A 20,092-nucleotide genomic window follows, 5' to 3' on the forward strand; every position below is an offset into this window, starting at 1 on the left:
AAAGCTAAAAGCCCGGTCTGTTATATGTTAAATCGGAGGGAGAGAACGCAAACCTCACCGAAATTGTGACGGGACCGGCTCTCGTTTCCCTTTGTCTGTAAACTTAATTTGAAAAGCTAACGTGTGATAAAGGGCTCGTTACGACCTGATGTCGCGAGGTCTTGCTTGTCTGTTGAAATAAACATCACATTATCAAGCTGGACAAACTGTACGCGGAATAAATCTGTGTGATTTCTACCTAAAATACCTGTGTGAGCGATTGTCTGTGGAACTCAGACAATGCACTCAGAAGAGTGAAGCTCATTTGTGCTCTGCTGCTGCCATCTAGTGGCTGACAGGGGGTTACACACCCTGGACATTTTTTACAAGGGAAGCACGTTAATAGTAACAACGACAATAGCCCAGTATATTAATACAAGTGAACACATATTAATTAAGTCAGATAAATAAAAGCTAAGTGAATATGGAACGTCAGAATGGTTAAGACAATTCTGAAATTCCAGGGAGTTACCGGGAGCAATGGGAACAGATTAAGAGATTGATTTTAAGTGGAATCAAACAGGGGGCTAAATAAAAGGCTTGTACATTTAAATAAATAAGAAACATTGCATTGTGAATTTCGTGGTATTCGTCATTTACTGAGAATTTTACTTATATTTCAGAGCAATTAATTGAACGTTGAGGGGAAGTAAGAATGGGTTTTGCTGAGTATATGAAGTACATGCAGGTTAAAGTTTGATTCAAATTGAACATAATAGTGGATTATTCCACCTAGATTGGACATGGAGAGATGATAATTTGTTGGGCATTGGATGGCGAGCTCACTGTGAGAAATATATATTGTCATGCAACAGTGAGGCTAAACTAGTGGGCCAGCAAGTTGGCATATTGAGGGTGGAACAAACAATGTGAGTAGATTAAGTTGTTTTGTCTTTCATGCTTTTCACCAAGGCTCATTTGAGTGGTTATTGTCTTAATGTAGTGTTGTTTTGTGTTATATTGTGTACAAATAATGTACCCACAAGCATGTGGTTTATGTGTCACAGTTCATTTTAAAGTCAGCCCCCTCAGGGCTAGATCTCATCTCTGAGAGTCCATTGGGTTAATGAGTGAGAGGTCCTTTTGTTCTTCAGGCCACATGTTTGAGTTATTTGACCCCATGAGGTCAGGAGTCATTCTGTTAGACCACAATCTTGTGTAAGACAAATCATTGTTCTTTTGTCACATTTTGAATTACATAACATTTCATTTTGCTAGATCAATTTATCTATAAATGTTGTAGTTGGAGTTTGCTAACATTTTTTAGGAACGACATGGTCCTACTACACTACACTACAAATTACATTACTGTGATCGGATTAGTGTGCTCTGCAGGTTTTCTATTGTTCTAAGTAACAGTGGGATTTAAAATATGAAGATGTTCTTTCGTAGTGTGTGGAATATGTGATGCTGGAAACATGTCAGTTTTTCAATTTATAGGAGAAAATGGTTTCCTGAAAGAGTTATGTTGGGTAAATATGTAGCAATGGATGAAACAATTTTTAGAGTGAGTTTTTGTAATATCATTAGTAGACATCAGTTATGTTGTTTAGATGGCATTTAACAATTAAGACAGATAGTATGATTAGAAAGAGTCAGAGTGGAAAGGGTTGGATTTATTTAACCTCAGTGTGCTAGCCTTGCTATAGGTAATGCGTCCCGAGACCTGGACTTCCCCTCTGAGTTAGAAAAGCCAAGAACCCGACCCTCCAAGCAGACAAAAGACCTAACCCAACAGGAGGCTCCTCCTTCTCCATCGAACAGACAGGGAACCAGAGCTGAAACAACAAGACTGCAGCCAGAACTATCTCCACCTGTGGCACCCAGAACCAAACAGCTTGCTGACAGGCAGAGATCTACGCTCATCAGTCCCTCACACGGGACCATGAAGTTCCAAGCTGAGCCACGAGATTTGGCACAAGAGCAAAGTGTGGGACATGAGAGCAGAATCCGCCCTCCATAAAAAACAGCAGAGAGACTGTGAAGGAGGAGATGAAATGCAAAGCAGTACAAGAACAGTGGCATGATGGGGGCTGCAGATGTAACTGGGCCAATGGCTGCCTAAAAGAGTTACAGCGGATGGAGTTACAGCTGATGGACTGAAGAGAAGAAATAATCAGAGGAGTTGGCGTGGTCGATTAGAAGTGAGGAGGCCGGGGTCACGGCTTGAGAAAACCAGAGAAGGAGAAAAGGAGAACGGGAATGAGTGAGTTTACACATAAACACACTTATTAACCATATTCTTCAATCTGTTCATCATGTTAACAAAATATTCTTTAAAAGATTTTTATTCACGTGTGAATAAAGTAGTGATCTCATTTGTTACAATATTGACCACCATTAAAGGGATAGTTTTAGGAACCACTCTATAAGACAAATCTTTATCTGTATGGATAATGTTAAAGGGAGAGCTAGTGCCAAGCCAGATATAGTATTCCAATCTAAATAATTGATTTCACCATTGTGGCATGGTTATTACCATAGGAGGGCTTTAAGATGGAAATATGAAATGACTTCTGTTTTTAAATCCTTGATAAAGGAGGGAATAATTGTTGCATGTTCGGACACCCAAGGTTCCACACACTGCTAAAGAGTTTAACATTGATTTTTTGGTGGACCATAATTGAAGATGAGCTGTGAAATGCATAGCAGAGCTACACAGATCCTAGTAATGTTTTGACACAAGATAATAGTGATGTACACAAGTTTCTGAAATAGATCTATTAGTTATTTTAATACTAATTAGGTGTAAATTAATTGCAGTAGTAGTAGTAGTACTCTAAGGAAGTGACATTTTTTTGGCTAGACACTTTTCAGGGAATGTGGGAAACAGCTGTTCCAATGAGGGGTTGGAGATATCTTGAACATTATAGTTGTAATTGTGAATTAATAAATGATGGCGCTCCATATATACAGATTTTTATAGACGGAGGATGCTGGCCTATGCTGGAACATCTCTGCAGAGCACGACACATGGCCAAAAAGACTGAGACCAACCTTTGACCCTGACCGACAGGGTAACTTGAGAAGGCACTGTCAATGACTGACTCTGAGGTGTACCTGACCAAACCTGACTTTACAACATGACGGTGTGAGTGTGAGTGAGTGTATGTCTGCATCTGATCAGTGCAACTGCATGATTTAAAACAATGACTAAGCAAGCATGTTTTTGGACTAACACATTATTTCTGGGACTCTATGTGGAATGAGAGGTTTCCTAACATTCCACAAAAGGGGAAACCGCACATGTGACCCGTTTCTAATCTGCTTGATATTTCACTCCCACAGGAGGTGGTGGTTTGCAGAATGTGAAACGCAAACTAAAACATGAAGATTCTGTTTCTTTTAGGACTGAAAGAGGGAGAGAAACACTTCATTTCACTGAAGTGTTTACTGTGGAAATGATGGATGTACATTTGGAAAAAATGTTTGGTATTTTCTTATAATCCATTATTACCTGAAGGTTTTCTTTCCATACAGGATTTTGTTTACACATGAGTTAATGTGTAAAAAAGGGGGAGTGTAAACTTCACAATGTACATTTTTCATTTAGGGACTGAAAGTAACCGGCTGCCCCAACTCGATTGTTCAATCTGACCATTGATTGACAGTTTTAGAATTGACCTTCTCCATATCTGGGGATAATATACTGTTTGATGAATGTTGACATGTCTCTAATATTGATTGAGTTATAGCAGGTAACACAGATAAAGAATCAGTGGCCAAGGGGCTACCAGAGAGATGTAAGTCCAGAATGTAATACTGAAGAAGTTGACCTGAGAGTAATGTTTCAACTAATGTTTCAACAGGTATTAAAGTAACTGAGGTTTGAAATGTAGAAAGAACATATTTATAGTTAAAGCTAAAACATAGTAATGTAATGAGACACAATGTAATTTAGACAACATCATGTAACTAGTCTGGTAAAGAAGTAAAAGCCATAGACTTTATTGTTTAGGTCATTATGGGGATATACATTTCATCTACATTTATAATAGAAAGACATTTGATGACAGTTTGTTGGAATTCTGTATTCATTTTTTCAGCGGGATAATATCTAAGCACTGACGGGTAGAAGCAGTATCACCAGGAAGCCATTCACTTTGTTAGTATTGTGATTTTGTTTGTTTTTGAATCCATAACATTAGTGTGTTTCTTTACCAGAAACATTAGCAGTTCAAATCATATTTAGATTTTTAATGGGATCTCAAGGATTTCATTTAAAAATAAACACAGATGCTTGTCAGAAATTCAGAGCTATTGAAATATGTTATTTAGTTTACCTAAAGATGTTGGGGTTCTTATTTAGTTGGCACAGTCCAAGTATTAAGATTCTGAAGCTGCACAATTAATTTAGAAAACCTGTTCACAGACATCTGTTGTTTTAAGATACCCCACCAACAGGCTCCAAGTTGCCTACGCAGTGGTGGGTCAAACAGCTGAGGGCCCCAGAGCCCGGAGCGTAGGCTTGAGGGATTTGTATCAGATTTCTCCACACAGGTTGTTGACGCCAAAAGGGGGACCCGAGACGCAGTAGGCTGACGCTCATCAGGACAAAGTGGATCAACCCCAGGCTCTCCGGCCCCGACCGAGTGACCCAGCGGATCTCTCATGCCGTCCGCATAGGAGGAAAGGGGGACAGCTCGTACCACGGGAGCCAGTGTGCGGCGGGGAAACCACCTGCTAGGACCAGGGGACGACATCAGGACGGATCTGGGTCTTGTCATGGAGGTCGACACGGATGCTGTCATCAGCGGACTGGAGGAGAAGGACCTCGAGGACATCCATGCAGCAGACGACTTGGAAGCGGCTGGCAGTGGGCTGGGGGACTTGTCGAGGCAGCAGAAGAGTCTACTTCTCTCTGATCAGTTCCACCCGTGAAGGGAAAGCCGCATCTCCCCCTCCCTATCAGCTGTCGTTGTGGGCTATTCCTTTGGGGGGGGGGCGGGCAGGCGGGCTGATGATTCACCACCAGGAGACTGCTTCTTAGCACTCAGCTGCCCCCTCATGGTTCCTTCACTGCCATGGGAAGTGATGTTCTGTTCCTTCACGATTTCAAGTACTTTGGATCTCAGTTTCTGATGGATTTATACGATATTGGGGGACAGACACAGTAGATATGTTTCAAAATGCCTTGTGTAAGTTTATCTCTGGAGAAGGAGATAAAAAGGGGGATTGCAGCATCTGATATTTAAGAAGTGTGTTACATTTGAAATGGCAGAAAGTCTTGTTGCAATTTCCAGATATTAAAAGAGGTCCCTTGAGTTTCTCTGGTAATTGTCAATATAGCAGTTAAGTGAATACTGTTCAAACAATACTTGTGTTTGTGTTTTATATTGATTTCTCTGTTTTATCCTTTCATAAAGGTGAGGACTAAAATGGCTATAAACAAGGGCTGTTTAGAGTAAACAGGGTTTTATTGCCCTATGGGGGAGGTGTAGGTATGCAGGACAGGGTGCTAGCCGGGGGAGAGTATATTCTGCTTAAGATCTCTAGCAGGTCATGTTTCAGGGAAGTCTACATATCTTGAATAGTATATGTGTGGGTTTAATTACTTTGTATTCTGTGTAAACCAGAAGTTGGAGATATGAGAGATGAAATCACTGTGGTCTCTGGAATGTGGGGGGATGTGTGTGTGGAGGCTGCAGAAATAGGAGACAGTGAATGTCAGAGGTGTTTGTTTGAGATGACCGGAAAAGACGACCAGTTAAACTCCACCACTTCCTGTTTCTGTTGGTATGAAAGCCTATTCAGCTTTTTGTTCTGCCTCTCTCTTCTCGCGCCGCCCGGACCGGAAGGTCGTGGCAGCCCGTGAACAAGGGCCATTGAACTATGGTTCAACAGAGCAACAAAAACAGGTTTGTCAACAATACAAAATAAAAATGACGAGGCCACTTTGCCAAGGGGAGGTGATCCAGCGACGAGACAATAAAGCAATTCATATTAAGTTATGTTGAGACACCACAGGATATAAAACCTTCCAAGCGATGACCTCTCCTCACCTTTCACCTGTATTTCCTCAGGAGACTCAGGTCCTTCAACGTCTGCAGCACTATGTTGCAGATGTTTTATGACTCGGTGGTCTCCAGTGTGATCTTCTTTGCTGTAGTGTGTTGGCGCAGCGGGGTGAAGACAGCTGATGCCAACAGACTCAACAAGCTCATCAGGAGAGCAGGCTCTGTCCTGGGAGTGGATCAGGAGTCGTTGGCAGTGGTGTCGGAGGGGAGAATGCTGAGGAAACTCCTCGGCATTCTGGACAATGGGTCTCACCCCCTGCATGCCATGCTGGTTTCCTACCGGAGCACTTTCAGCCACAGACTGAGATCACCGAAGACCACCACACAGCGCCACAGGAGGTCTTTCCTCCCAGTGGCAATCAAACTGTTTAACTCTTCACCCCTAAGTAAAGGGCACTGCGATCTTACACACCAACACTATGTGCAATATACATATCAATATAATTAACATCATTGCAATACACTCGCTGCTATATATATATATATATATATATATATAACTATGTACAATATTATATTATTATTAGTATTATTATTAATAATGCTAAGATGACGTGCAATTACGTAACTGCCACTACGTTTTAATGTTTGCACTGCTAGCTACTGAAATACTGCTAATAATGATTGCATTGATTGTGTGACCATCTATGTTTCATGTTGTCTGTGGATGTTTGATTGCTCTTTTTCTGCTGTGTTTATTGTATTTTGTTACTCTGGCACAACAATTTCCTTCGGGATGAATAAAGTCTTATCTTATCTTATCTCTGCCTGAAATCAGGACCACTCAGAGGAGAATGCAGCACATCAAACTGGAGTCAGGAGTGTGAATAACACATTTTGGCCAAAACAAATTGTTGCTTACCAATACAGTGGCTGAACAATGGACACCAAAAAGTGAAAAACAGAAGCATAATTGTGCGAACAACAATTGTGGGTGGGGGAGGGGCATTTTACAAATATTTATAAACAACTATTTACAAAAAAGCAACTATTTATAAAAAAGCAATACTATTTACAAAAAAGGGTTAGGGTAAGCAACTATTTACAAAAAAGCAATACAGAACTCTAGTCTAGGGCATCCAGGGGCCTAACCATTTTGAAAAAAACAAGAAGGTTCCTTTGTGAAAGGGACATCCTCTTCATCTGTTTCCTGGGCCCTAAAAAGCAGAGCAAGAATAGGAACAGTGGTGAATAAGGGGACTAGACTACACTCCTAATGCAACCTTCAGATTATACAGCTTCAAAAATACCAGGGTTCAGGGATTCTCTGAAGACTCATATACCACATGTAGATAATCTACAGATTTCTTCATACTTTAACATTGCCAATAGACGAATTTAGAGGAATGTCACTATAGGAGTGTAATAATAATAATAATAATATATTTAATTTATATAGCGCTTCTCATCTGCCAAGACAAATCTCGAATTGCTTCACAACAAGGGATACTGATACGCTTTGAGATAATAAAAGACAAATAATTGTAATAATAATAAGAAATCAAAAAATAAAATATAAAATAGAGTACAAAAATAAAAGTCGGAGATAGCGATAAAAATGGCAGTACTCCAGGTGTACCATGCTCAAAGTTTATTGGAAGGCCTGCCGAAAGAAGAGGGTCTTAAGGCCGGTTTTGAAGACCTCGGTGGAAGGGGCAGATCTCAGCTGATCTGGGAGGGAGTTCCAGAGGCGCGGGGCGAATGAGCAGAAGGCTCGGTCTCCCATTGTTCGGAGACGTGTGCGGGGGATGTAAAGAAGAGGAGCGTGGCTGGAGCGGAGAGAGCGGGTAGATGTCTGGGTATGAATGAGGTCACAGAGGTATTTTGGGCTTTGTCCATTCAGGGCTCTGTACGTGAGGAGCCTGGATCCTGTAGTGGACTGGGAGCCAGTGTAGTTTTGCAAGTATGGGGGTTATGTGTGCAGACCTTTTTGTACCGGTGAGAACTCTGGCTGTGCTGTTCTGGACAAGTTGCAAGCGGTTGATGGATTTGGCTGGGAGACCGGAGAGGAGTGCATTGCAATAGTCTAGTCTTGAGAAGACGAGTGCATGAACCAGTTTTTTGATGTCATCAGTTGAGAGTGAGGGCTTCAGTCGGGAAATGTTTTTCAGGTGAAAGAAGGAGGTCTTGGTGATGTGTTTGATGTGGGCTTGGAAAGACAGAGTGGGGTCAAACCTTACATTACATTACATTATATTGCATTTAGCTGACGCTTTTATCCAAAGCGACTTACAATAAGTACATTCAACCAGGAAGACACAACCTTGAGGAAAACAGAATCATATAAGAACATCAGGTTTCAAAGAGCCAATCGTTTCAAGTGCTGCTCAACTGGCTAAGCCAGTCCTTTATTGGTATATAAGTGCTCTGTTAGCAGTTCTTTGTTAGTCATTCTATCGCTCGAAGTGGAGTCGAAAGAGATGAGTTTTCAGTCTGCGCCGGAAGGTGTGTAAGCTTTCTGCGGTCCTGATTTCAATGGGGAGCTCATTCCACCATTTTGGAGCCAGGATAGCAAACCCACGTGTTTTTGCTGATGGGAACTTGGGTCCCCCCTGCGAGGGTGCAGCAAGCCGTTTGGCTGATGCAGAACGTAGAGCACGTGCTGGGGTGTACGGTTTAACCATGTCCTGGATGTAGGAAGGGCCAGATCCATTCGCAGCATGGAACGCAAGTACCAGTGTCTTGAAGTGGATTCTAGCAGTTACCGGAAGCCAGTGGAGGGAGCGGAGGAGCGGCGTGGTGTGGGAACATTTTGGAAGGTTGAAGACCAGACGAGCCGCTGCATTCTGGATGAGCTGCAGAGGTCGGATGGCACATGCAGGTAGACCAGCCAGGAGGGAGTTGCAGTAGTCTAGGCGTGAGGTGACGAGAGCCTGGACCAGAACCTGCGTCGATTTCTGGGTCAGCTGTGGGCGTATCTTCCTGATGTTGAAAAGCGTGTATCTGCAGCAGCGGGTTGTAGCAGAGATGTTTGCAGTAAACGACAGGTTGTTATCTAGGATAACACCCAGATTCCTTGCAGTCTGAGTCGGGGAAACAACAGAGGGGCCGATGTTGATAGTTAGGTCAAGAGAGGGACAATCTTTTCCCGGAAGGAAAAGCACTTCAGTTTTGTCAAGGTTGAGCTTGAGATGATGAGCGGACATCCACTGAGAGATGTCAGCTAAACAAGCAGAGATGCATGCGACGACCTGGGTCTCTGAGCGGGGAAAGGACAGAATTAATTGGGTGTCGTCAGCGTAGCAGTGGTATGAAAAACCATGCGGGCTAATGACAGATCCGAGCGAGTTTGTGTACAAGGAGAAGAGGAGAGGACCAAGAACAGAGCCCTGAGGGACCCCTGTAGTTAATTGACAAGGGTCGGACTCAGACCCTCTCCAAGTAACCCTGTAGGTGCGGTCTTTGAGGTATGAGGTGAGGAGGGAAAGTGCAGAGCCTGAAACTCCAAGTTCTTGGAGGGTGCGAAGGAGGATCTGATGGTTCACCGTGTCGAATGCAGCAGACAGGTCCAACAGGATGAGGACAGAGGAGAGGGAGGCTGCTTTAGCAGTGTGCAGTTCCTCAGTGACAGCAATGAGAGCAGTTTCTGTGGAGTGACCTGCCTTGAAACCAGACTGGTGCGGATCCAGAAGGTTGTTCTGATGGAAATAACGGGAGAGTTGTTTAAAGACAGCGCGTTCAAGTGTTTTAGACAGGAACGGGAGGAGAGAGACAGGCCTGTAGTTTATAACATCAGACGGGTTGAGAGTGGGTTTTTTCAGGAGAGGGTTTACTCCCGCCTCCTTGAGACTGTTTGGAAAGTGACCAGAAGTTAGAGAAGTGTTGATGAAATGGGTGAGAAACGGTAGAATATCAGGAGCGATAGTCTGAAGGAGGTTTGAAGGGATAGGGTCCAGAGGACAGGTGGTAGGGCGGGCAGAGGTAATGAGGGTAAGAACCTCACTTGGAGAGAGAGGGGAAAAGGAGGTTAGTGTGCCGGTTGAAGGTGGCTCAGGTGATCCGGCGGTGAGTAGGGGTGAGTCAGAAAAAGAAGAGCGAATGTCGTAAACCTTTTTTTCAAAGTGGTTAACAAAGTCGCTTGACAGAAGGGAGGAGGGGGAAGGGGCTTTGGGGGGGTCCAAGAGGGTGGAGAAGATGGAAAATAGTTTTTTAGGATTGGAATAGGAAGATTGGATCTTTTTTCAAACGCTTTTTTGGCCCATCTGCGGCAGAAATAGGTTTTGTGCGCTGTGATGATTCGGCTGTACCTTTAGTAATGAATATTAAATGTTGTGAGGAAATCTTTCCACCAATAATTCCAATAAGTAATCCAAAATGTATTCACTTCAGGTTTACGAAAGTAACTGTAATCAGATTACTCGTTTTTCAAATGTAACGCGAGCTGAATACAGTTACTTGATTTTTGTATTCTGATTACGTAACGCCGTTACATGTATTCCGTTACAACCCAACCCTGAGTGTACCCTTAAATGACAATAGGTGCACATGTAAAGGCAGCATACACATATAACAGCAATTGCCATGTTATTGTTACAGAGATTCAGGGAGATATTGAGGTGGAGTTCCAAGGGAATGAAAGGGACATAACAGACAGAGAGAGTGAGACAGATGTCAGCAGACTGTCAGGGGCCAGTATGTCAGGGGTCGACAATCAAGAGGCCACCTTACCAGAGATCAGTGTGCCAGGAGCCAGTCAGTCAGAGGTCAGCTATGAAGAGGCCAGTTTGCCAGGGTCAGGTGCTCCAGGCTGCCAAGGGCCAGTTGTGACCGGGCTCACGTGGAGGATCTAATGAGGCAACTGAGAAGGGAGAGATTACTAAGAAAGAGAGCCGAGAGGGCTCTGGTAAACCAGAAGTGGATTAATTCGGCATTAAAAAAAAAACATAATTTGATTAATCTAAAGTTTTAAAAAATCTTCAACACAGACCAAATTAGAGCACTTGGGCAATCAAAAAACACAGCACATCCTGTGAAGCTACACCAGCACCTGTACTTCATGCCTGACGTTCCACACGTGGTGAAGAATTTAAAGAGTGCCTTGGTGAATGGTCACCTCATCACCATACCACAGGATGTGGTGGACAAAGAGAAGCTGCCGTCCAGTGTGGTGTCTGTTGGCCCCCTGAAGGATCTGGTGTCATACCAAGAGGGAATGGCCCTAAAACTGGCACCTAAGCTGTCTAGAGGCGTCCTGGAGCCTAGTCATTTTGAGAAAATGAAGGTCAGTTCAGCAATGCACGTCTTCTCCAAGTCATCGAGTGCTGCCCTGAGGTACATGGTGGCGGAGGAGCACAGACCAGAGTCCTACCTTACCACTGCGTGGTTTTTGGAGACGGTGGACCACTGGTTTGACCTCATGTCGTCACGCAACACTGTTACTGCCCTAAGTAATTTCAAGATGGAGGTGTATGATAAGGCCATCAGCTTCCTCCAGGACTCCATCCATCTGTTTCGGGACCTGAAGATCGGTCCCAAGGGCAGCTGGAAACCAGTCCAGACAGGACTGGTGATGGCCACAACAACAATCCTGGAGGTCCAGCATGACCTGTTGAGACAAGGGCACAAATTTGTTCTCACAAGCCGCTTCACTCAAGACTGCCTGGAAAACACATTTTCTTCCATTCGTCTGAGGAATTCTGCCCCAACACCTGTAGAGTTCCAATATGCACTGCGCGCTATCACCGTGGGCCAGTTCCTATCGCCAGTGCATACTGGCAGTTACGTGGAGGATGGATCAGACCACTTGGCAGACTTCCTGGACATGCAGAACAGCAGCTGCAGTCCTCCTGACGTTCTGAGAGTGGAGCAGCTAGTAGACCTGACAACACCACCTGACATCACTAAAACCGAGTCCTGTGTGCTATACCACCTTGCAGGATACATCGTGAAAAGGGTCATCAGCTTCTCACTTTGTGACAAATGCCAGTGTGCCCTAGTGAAAAATGTCAGTGATGGTGAAAATGAGAGATGAGGTTTTCACCCTTATTCAGAACGTGGAGCAGCTGTTCCGTGTGAGGACGAACGATTCCCTCATGGTGTCCTCAAATGCAGTGTCACAGCTGGAACAAGAAGCCATGTTGCTGGACAGCAACCTGCCCTCATGCCATGACCTGAAGAAAAAAATCCTCTCAACATACATCAGGCTGAGGTTAAGGATTGCATCAAAGTGCATCAGGGCTGAGAGGAAGGATAGACATAAAGGGTATCTTGGCAGCAAGAGTCAGAGTAAGAAGGCAAAGAAGACCTAACAGACCTCTGCACCGAAGGTCATAACATCTAGGCCACTGCCAAACACCTTACTCGTTGCCATCTATGTACTTGGCATCTCCATTCCCGGTCCTCCGTCAGCAGCCTCCAGCCTCCTCTTCCTTCAGCAGCAGCACCCTCCAGCAGCAGTACCCTCCTCCAGCAGCAGCCCCCTCCTTCAGCAGCAGCAGCCTCTGCCAGCAGCAGCAGCAACAGCCATATGAGGCTGACCAACCCAGTCTCACGGCATTTCGTGTTCACCAACACGATTTTTAATCTATTGATTCGTGTTCACCATCACGATTTGCCCCTTTTTTTCGTGTTGCACAGCACGATTTTAAAAGCAATGTATTTCTACTGGTAACGTGTTTCGTGCCTGCAGGCTGCAGCACGTCTTTTTCTCCAGTCGGGTCGTGGAAGACCGGAAGCTGTGTGGTTCATAAAAACATGTTCTTACTCAATATCAAGCCACAATTATTGCTTTTATTTTAAATCGTATAATTTCGGACTTTTGTTGCCGTCTGTGAGGAAAATAAATGGGGCCCAGAGCCTCAGGATACTGAAATCTGTATTTTTAAATATTTTTTTTCTTCTAATTTGTTATTCTTTTCAAAATAACACACTGTTATTTACTCACCGATAACACACAATTATCCTTGCTTTTATTTATTGGTTTAATTCCATAATCTCGGGCTTTTTTGGTGTCCGTCAGGAACTGAATTTCAAAATAAAAATAACCGGAAACAGACGTAGGCCTATAAGGGACATTTCGAGCATCATTGCGATTGTCAACATTTCTGAGTTTAGGATGGCCGAAGACACTACACTACCCATAATCCCCAGCTATCGTTTAGGACTACAGTTCCCGTAAGGTTACGCAGAGCGTCAAACAGCTGGGTGAAATGGAACGAAACCACGCCAGACTATCCAAAACTGGAATCGAACGCGCCCCCAGAACTACACATGCTGGCTATTGTGTTTCGCAAAATGTTCTATGGGACGTCTCTACTGAACGTTTTCGTTTTTCCCACAATTAGAAGTTGCCATTATTAAACACATTGGTGTTATCAAATGTAAAACATATAATTAATAAATGGGTGAAAATCACTTGTGTCCATAATGCGCAGCATTATATTAATGCCGTATACCCACATGACAGCTCATTGCTACTTTGTAATTCTACTCCACTACAATTCAGAGGTTAACCTGGTATTTTTACTCCACTGCATTTATTTGAGTTACTTTGCAGATTCTGATTAATTATGTGAAATATAAACAACCCTTAAATCAGACTTTAGTTACACCTGAGTAAAATTCAGGTAAGGTGATTGTCAAGTGCCAACAATCAGGAGAGATATTTGATAGTTGGTGCTTGAGAAGACTAAACATGTATCTGCAATTGACATGAATGGAAACAAGTAATAAAGTATATTCATTACTCGTTATTCTCTACTAATAGTTAATTAAAGACTGTATTTTATGGCTATTTTGCACATCCCTTTCAAGATTTTCAAAGGTTTATTGACATATCATATACACAACTACGGTGTAGTTATGCAATGAATGAAAAACTTGGGTCACAGGTTCCTCAACAGTGCATTACAAGACATCTATCAATATGTGTGTACCTCCACCATTAAACTGTCATATTCTGCACATTTCTTATTCTATCTACATACATAAGAGTATAATTAATGTGTATAATATCAGTTAAAATAAGTGCTTCAACATAGTTAACATTGCAGGAAAGCAATATATTAGACGTTAGGCTTAATATTTAATATTTAATGTTTAAATAAAGGTTAATCCGTTTTTCTGTTTTGCACCTCCTCCTATTAATATCTGTGTACATCCTGCACTAAACTGTTTTATTGTAGAGATCACTTATAGTATCTTCTTGATTTTTTATATTCTATATTTCTATATTTATACTTTCCCCCTATAAAAGTATGTACTCTTAATATTTTTGTAATCAAATATAACACATAAAAACAATAATTCAATAACGTGCTTTAACCACTAGGAGGTGTACACAAGGTGCACACAGCCATAATAACTTTGTATTATTAGTGTGTATGTACAACATCTGAAGATGTATAGTTTTATGCATGCTTTCACATCATTTTACAGCATATTGCTATACTATTTCAGACTCAGTATTTACATTCTTACATTCAAAGAAAATCAGTAATATCTTTGAAAACTACAGTCCTTTTCTATCAGCTGTGCACCGTTATGGTGTAAATATAACCTATCTATGAATTAGATAAAATGTAAAAGTCAGCCGAATTAGTGTTGATACTGCAAGGAGACGTATTGTGTGAAGAGAAATTGAAGATGTTGTTTAATTGTTGATATATTTATGATCCACGTCAAGTATTCAGTTTCGGCGCCATTTCTTCCAGTTTTTCCAAAGGTCTTCTCATCAGGGCTCTCTAAATAAAGAACTACGGCATATCTGTAATATGTAATGCAGCCGAACCGTGTATTACAATGCCGTTATGTGATGACTTTCAAAGAGAAAAACAAGAGCACTCGTAATTAAGTATTATTTTATACTTTTAAAATGTTTTCCGGATTTCATATAATATAAACACCAAATCCCAGCATGCATTGCGGCTAACACATCCAATCAGCGAGCTTAAAACCATAGCTGAGGATCTTGGGTAATCGCTCGAAATGCCTACGTCTGTTTCCGGTTATATTTATTTTGAAATTCAGTTCCTGACGGACGCCAAAAAAGCCCGAGATTATGGAATTAAACCAATAAATAAAAGCAAGGATAATTGTGTGTTATTGGTGATTAAATAACAGTGTGTTATTTTGAAAAGAATAACAAATTAGAAGGAAAAAAAGATTTAAAAAATACAGATTTCAGTATCCTGAGGCTCTGAGCCCCATTTATTTTCCTCACAGACGACAACAAAAGTCAGAAATTATACGATTTAAAATAAAAGCAATAACTGTGGCTTGATATTGAGTAAGAACATGTTTTTATGAACCACACAGCTTCCGGTCTTCCTCGACCCGACCAGAGAAAAAGACGTGCTGCAGCCTGCAGGCACGAAACACATTACCAGTAGAAATACATTGCTTTTAAAATCGTGCTGTGCAACACGAAAAAAAGGGGCAAATCGTGTTGGTGAACACGAATCAATAGATTAAAAATCGTGTTGGTGAACACGAAATTCCGTGAGACTGGGTTGGGCTGACATATGAGGCTGAATAAAAAAAAGTGCTAATTTATTTTTTTTAAAGTGTTTATTTTGTTAAAAATAAACATTTTGGATGCATGACCATGTTTTAGGCTCATCCTTCATTCACTGCTGTAGAGTAGCCTATTCAGTAGGCTATTATTTGTTTAAGACTGAATAATACCTTTGAAGAACAATCATTAAACTAGTGTGTATATTACAATACAAAGGAATCTATCCAACATGCCATCAAGCATTAAAAAGTAGCGCTAGGCTAGTTGTACAGTACAGATGAGTTAACACGGAACAGTAAAAAAAAAAACTAAGTACAGTCAACATGTCACATAATGTAATGTTAGTATATCCCAAAATGCAATGAAATATTAAATGAAATATTTATCACAAACACCAACTCATTTCTACTAGTGCTAGCAGTTAAGTCATATCATACAGAAAAAGCCGACTAAGGATCACTGACACGGTCAGGTTCAGCAGATAAAAACCAAAATAACAATAAAAACACATAATCAATCTAAATCCTGCTTGTTAGTTACCCAGCATCATTGATATATAAGCTGCTAGCGTATCATTACTGAAATCTTACCTTCAACCCAGCATCATTGATATATAAGCTGCTAGTGTATCATTACTGAAATCTTACCTTCAACTAACTAGCAGGCAATGCTAGCAAAATTGATTGTAACAACCAAGATAAAATATAGATAATTACGCTGTGCATATACAAATGAAGACCAGTATAAGCATCATAAAGGGCCTCTGTTACAATATAGACAGTTGACAATTCAAAAGAGTTCGATATTTCAGCAACTTACCTCTGGAACTAATCGACGCGCCGTAATGTGAATGAGGTCCAACGCCCAAATGACAATATTTTGAACTATTTCGATGTCCATACCCCGGAAGTAGGCGCCGCCATTTTTTACAACGGAGGTCTATGGGAGTGTTGTAACTCTTATCTCTCTATGGCTCTGATCTTTACATACTAGAAAACTCTAGGAGCGGCAACTTGTTTTGGAATTGAATTTTTAATATCCGATAATAAAGTTGATCTGTTTTCTTTATTCTTCTCTCTTCCCAGCTCCATCCATCACTATTCTCTGTTCCTGCAGGTCCTGCTTGCTAATCAATGCTTTATTTTTTTACACAATTACAAATAAAGTCAATGTATTGTATGACATGAAGTTGTGCTTCATTCTGAGTCAATAATAAATTCATTCTGCCTTCAACTGCACAATGATTGTGGACTGCATCAACATCCATGTAGCTGCACCCCAGTAAGATGAACCAAGCAAAGAGGGTCACCATCATGACCAAGGACATCCAGCTGGCCCACCGCATCCGCGAGAGAGGGCTTAGACTGACCTGAGACCAGCACACCCAAACACAACAGCTCTTGAGCCACCTACAGTTTCAAAGAGTTGCAATCCTACGTTATTATAATGATTAAACTGGTTCATGTATCACTTAGTTTACTGAACCGTGATGAATGAAAGAAATTAGTGAGGTAGTGGTTTACTGAAGTTACAAAGACATTAATATATGAGTAACAGGTCAGTGTAAACACAAGCTTCTGTCAATTATGGATCACTCAAACTATTTAAAAATATGTAATAAAGTTCTGAAAGAAGTATTCGGTATATTCCTTGATAGCTTTTGGAGAAGGTTGTTTTTAAGTTTACTAAAATATATCGTTTCAACTGTTTCACTTTATAAAAAGGGAACAGGTGAGTAGAGCATCATTGAGTTTCTTATTCTGTCAGTAAATTATCAAAATGAATGTTTTTCATTATTATTCAACCCTAAACACATTGATTGTACCTTTTAATAATGACCTTACATGGTCGGCAAAGTTAAATTAATTCAGAAAATCAAATCTGTTCTGAGAAAAAACTGATAAATGTTTAAAGATAGGAACTTGCCATCCCACTGAAAAACAGTCTGTAGAGATGTAAAGGCGTAGTTGTAGTTCAGTCCAACGTTTCATTTGGATTCATTTGACAACAGTCAACTATTTTCATAAAGAATATATATATTTTTCAAATTCAAAGTCAACTTTATTGTCAATATTACTCAGTTTGTGTTTATAGACAGAGAGATCAAAAAGACGTTTCCAACAATCCCAAATACGAAAAATAAAATTATACAATTTACATGTATACAAATATATATATATATATATCCTATATATGTAGGATGTAGAAGGAAGTGTGGTAGATAACAAGTAAATATAGAGTTACATACAGATCCATGTTACAGCAAAAGATGGAATAACTAAGAAGCACGCAGTATAATAATAATTACATGCAACAATTAACCTGTTAAACCCCGAGCCTGTTTTTCAGGTTTCATGCTCGAAAATGACATTCCCAGAACAAATGACTATAACTTCACTTCTAAATGGTTTATATGAATAATTGTTGTTATCAAAGCAAGGTTACATCTGTCAGTTGGATGTAGAAGTGTCAGAATCAATATAGATGTTTCTGTGTCAGAGTAAATTCAGATGGAACATAGCAAAAAAAATGTAAATTCCTGTCTCCGCCTAAAGAAAACCCCTTACTTATAGTGAAGACCAACCTTGAATGATGGGTTAGTAGCTTAAAAGCTTTAGGAATCCAAAGTATAACATATGTGGGTAAACTCCCGTATTATATCTGCTCGCTGATCACACAGAGAGTTGCAAGCAGCTATTGTCTGCGGTCACATGATGTGGTCTTGTTAGATGTGCCAAGAGCAAGGACTGTCTCAGGTAAGACAGCTTTTATGTGCGCAGCTCCACTTGCTTGGAACAATCTTCAGCAAGAATTGAAACTGAGCAATCTCATTCCTCTGCATGTTTTTAAAGCTAGGGTAAATGAAATGCTTGCCGATACAATGGGCACTTGTAAATGTCTATAACTATGTATCTTGTAAATATAATGTATAATGTCCTTTATTGTTTTATGTTTCATGTGGAACCTATATGCTGCAGGTCTCCCTTGAAAAAGAGATCTATGATCTCAATGGGACCAATCTGGTTAAATAAAGGTTTGAAATGAAATGAAATATAATAAGTACCCTGTAAGCCCCGATAAGTTGAATCTACTTAAAAGAAATAGAGGAAAGTGGTTGCCTTTAAAAATGTAAGTAAAGCATTATGAAAACTTGAGTAAATTAAACTTAAATTAATCAAGGACTTTAATTGTTATTTGAAGTACAATGCACTTCATGTCAAGTTGATCTTACTTACATTTTTAAGTCAACCACTTTCTATTTTTTTTAAGTAACGCATTAGGAAAACTTGAGTAAATTAAACTTAAATTAATCAAGGACTTTAATTGTTATTTGAAGTACAATGCACTTCATATCAAGTTGATTTTACTTAAAATATTGTGTAATATCAATTGCTTTGCCCAATTATATAACTTAGCATTTTTAGTTGAAAGTGGTTACATTACGTATTTATATTTTTTATTCCGTCAACTAAAAAAAAGAAAAAGACACAAATAAAGTTTTACCTTTTATTAAAACTTGGATACAATGAAATTGAGCATCCTATAAAAACTGTAGCAAAAAGAATAAGTCGGACCCATTTCCGGTGAGGGTTGGCCTCCGCCAGGGCTGCGCTTTGTCACCAATCCCGTTTGTAATATACATGGATCGGATTTCGAGGCGTAGTCGTGGGGGGGGGGGGGGGTCTGCAGTTCGGTGGACTAAGGATTGCACCACTGCTTTTTGCAGATGATGTGGTTCTGATGGCTTCATCGGTCTGCGACCTTCAGCACTCACTGGATCGGTTCGCAACCGAGTGTGAAGCGGCTGGGATGAGGATCAGCACCTCCAAATCTGAGGCCATGGTTCTCAGCAGGAAACCGATGGACTGTCCACTCCAAGTAGGGAATGAGTCCTTACCCCAAGTGAAGGAGTTCAAGTATCTCGGGGTCTTGTTCTCGAGTGAGGGAACAATGGAGCGTGAGATGGGCCGGAGAATCGGAGCAGCGGGAGCGGTATTGCAGTCGCTTTACCGCACCGTTGTGACGAAAAGGGAGCTGAGCCGGAAGGCAAAGCTCTCTGTCTACCGGGCCATTTTCGTTCCTACCCTCACCTATGGTCATGAAGGATGGGTCATGACCGAAAGAACGAGATCGCGGATACAAGCGGCCGAGATGGGTTTCCTCCGCCGGGTGGCTGGTGTCTCCTTTAGAGATAAGGTGAGAAGTTCGGTCATCAGGGAGGGACTCGGAGTTGAGCCGCTCCTCCTTCGCGTCGAAAGAAGCCAGTTGAGGTGGTTCGGGCACCTAGTTAGGATGCCACCTGGGCGCCTCCCTAGGGAGGTGTTCCAGGCACGTCCAGCTGGGAAGAGACCAAGGGGTAGACCTAGGACCAGGTGGAGGGATTATATCTCTTCGCTGGCCTGGGAGCGCCTTGGGATCCCCCAGTCAGAGTTGGTTGATGTCGCCAGGGAAAAGAAAGTTTGGGGCTCTCTGCTGGAACTGCTACCCCCGCGACCCGACCACGGATAAGCGGGAGAAGATGGATGGATGGATGGAACAACACAATACTATTGTTTTAACATGGGAAGAGATCAGGAATCAA

This window comes from Pseudochaenichthys georgianus, unplaced genomic scaffold, assembly GCF_902827115.2.
Source record: "Pseudochaenichthys georgianus unplaced genomic scaffold, fPseGeo1.2 scaffold_569_arrow_ctg1, whole genome shotgun sequence".
Classification (NCBI taxonomy): domain Eukaryota; kingdom Metazoa; phylum Chordata; class Actinopteri; order Perciformes; family Channichthyidae; genus Pseudochaenichthys; species Pseudochaenichthys georgianus.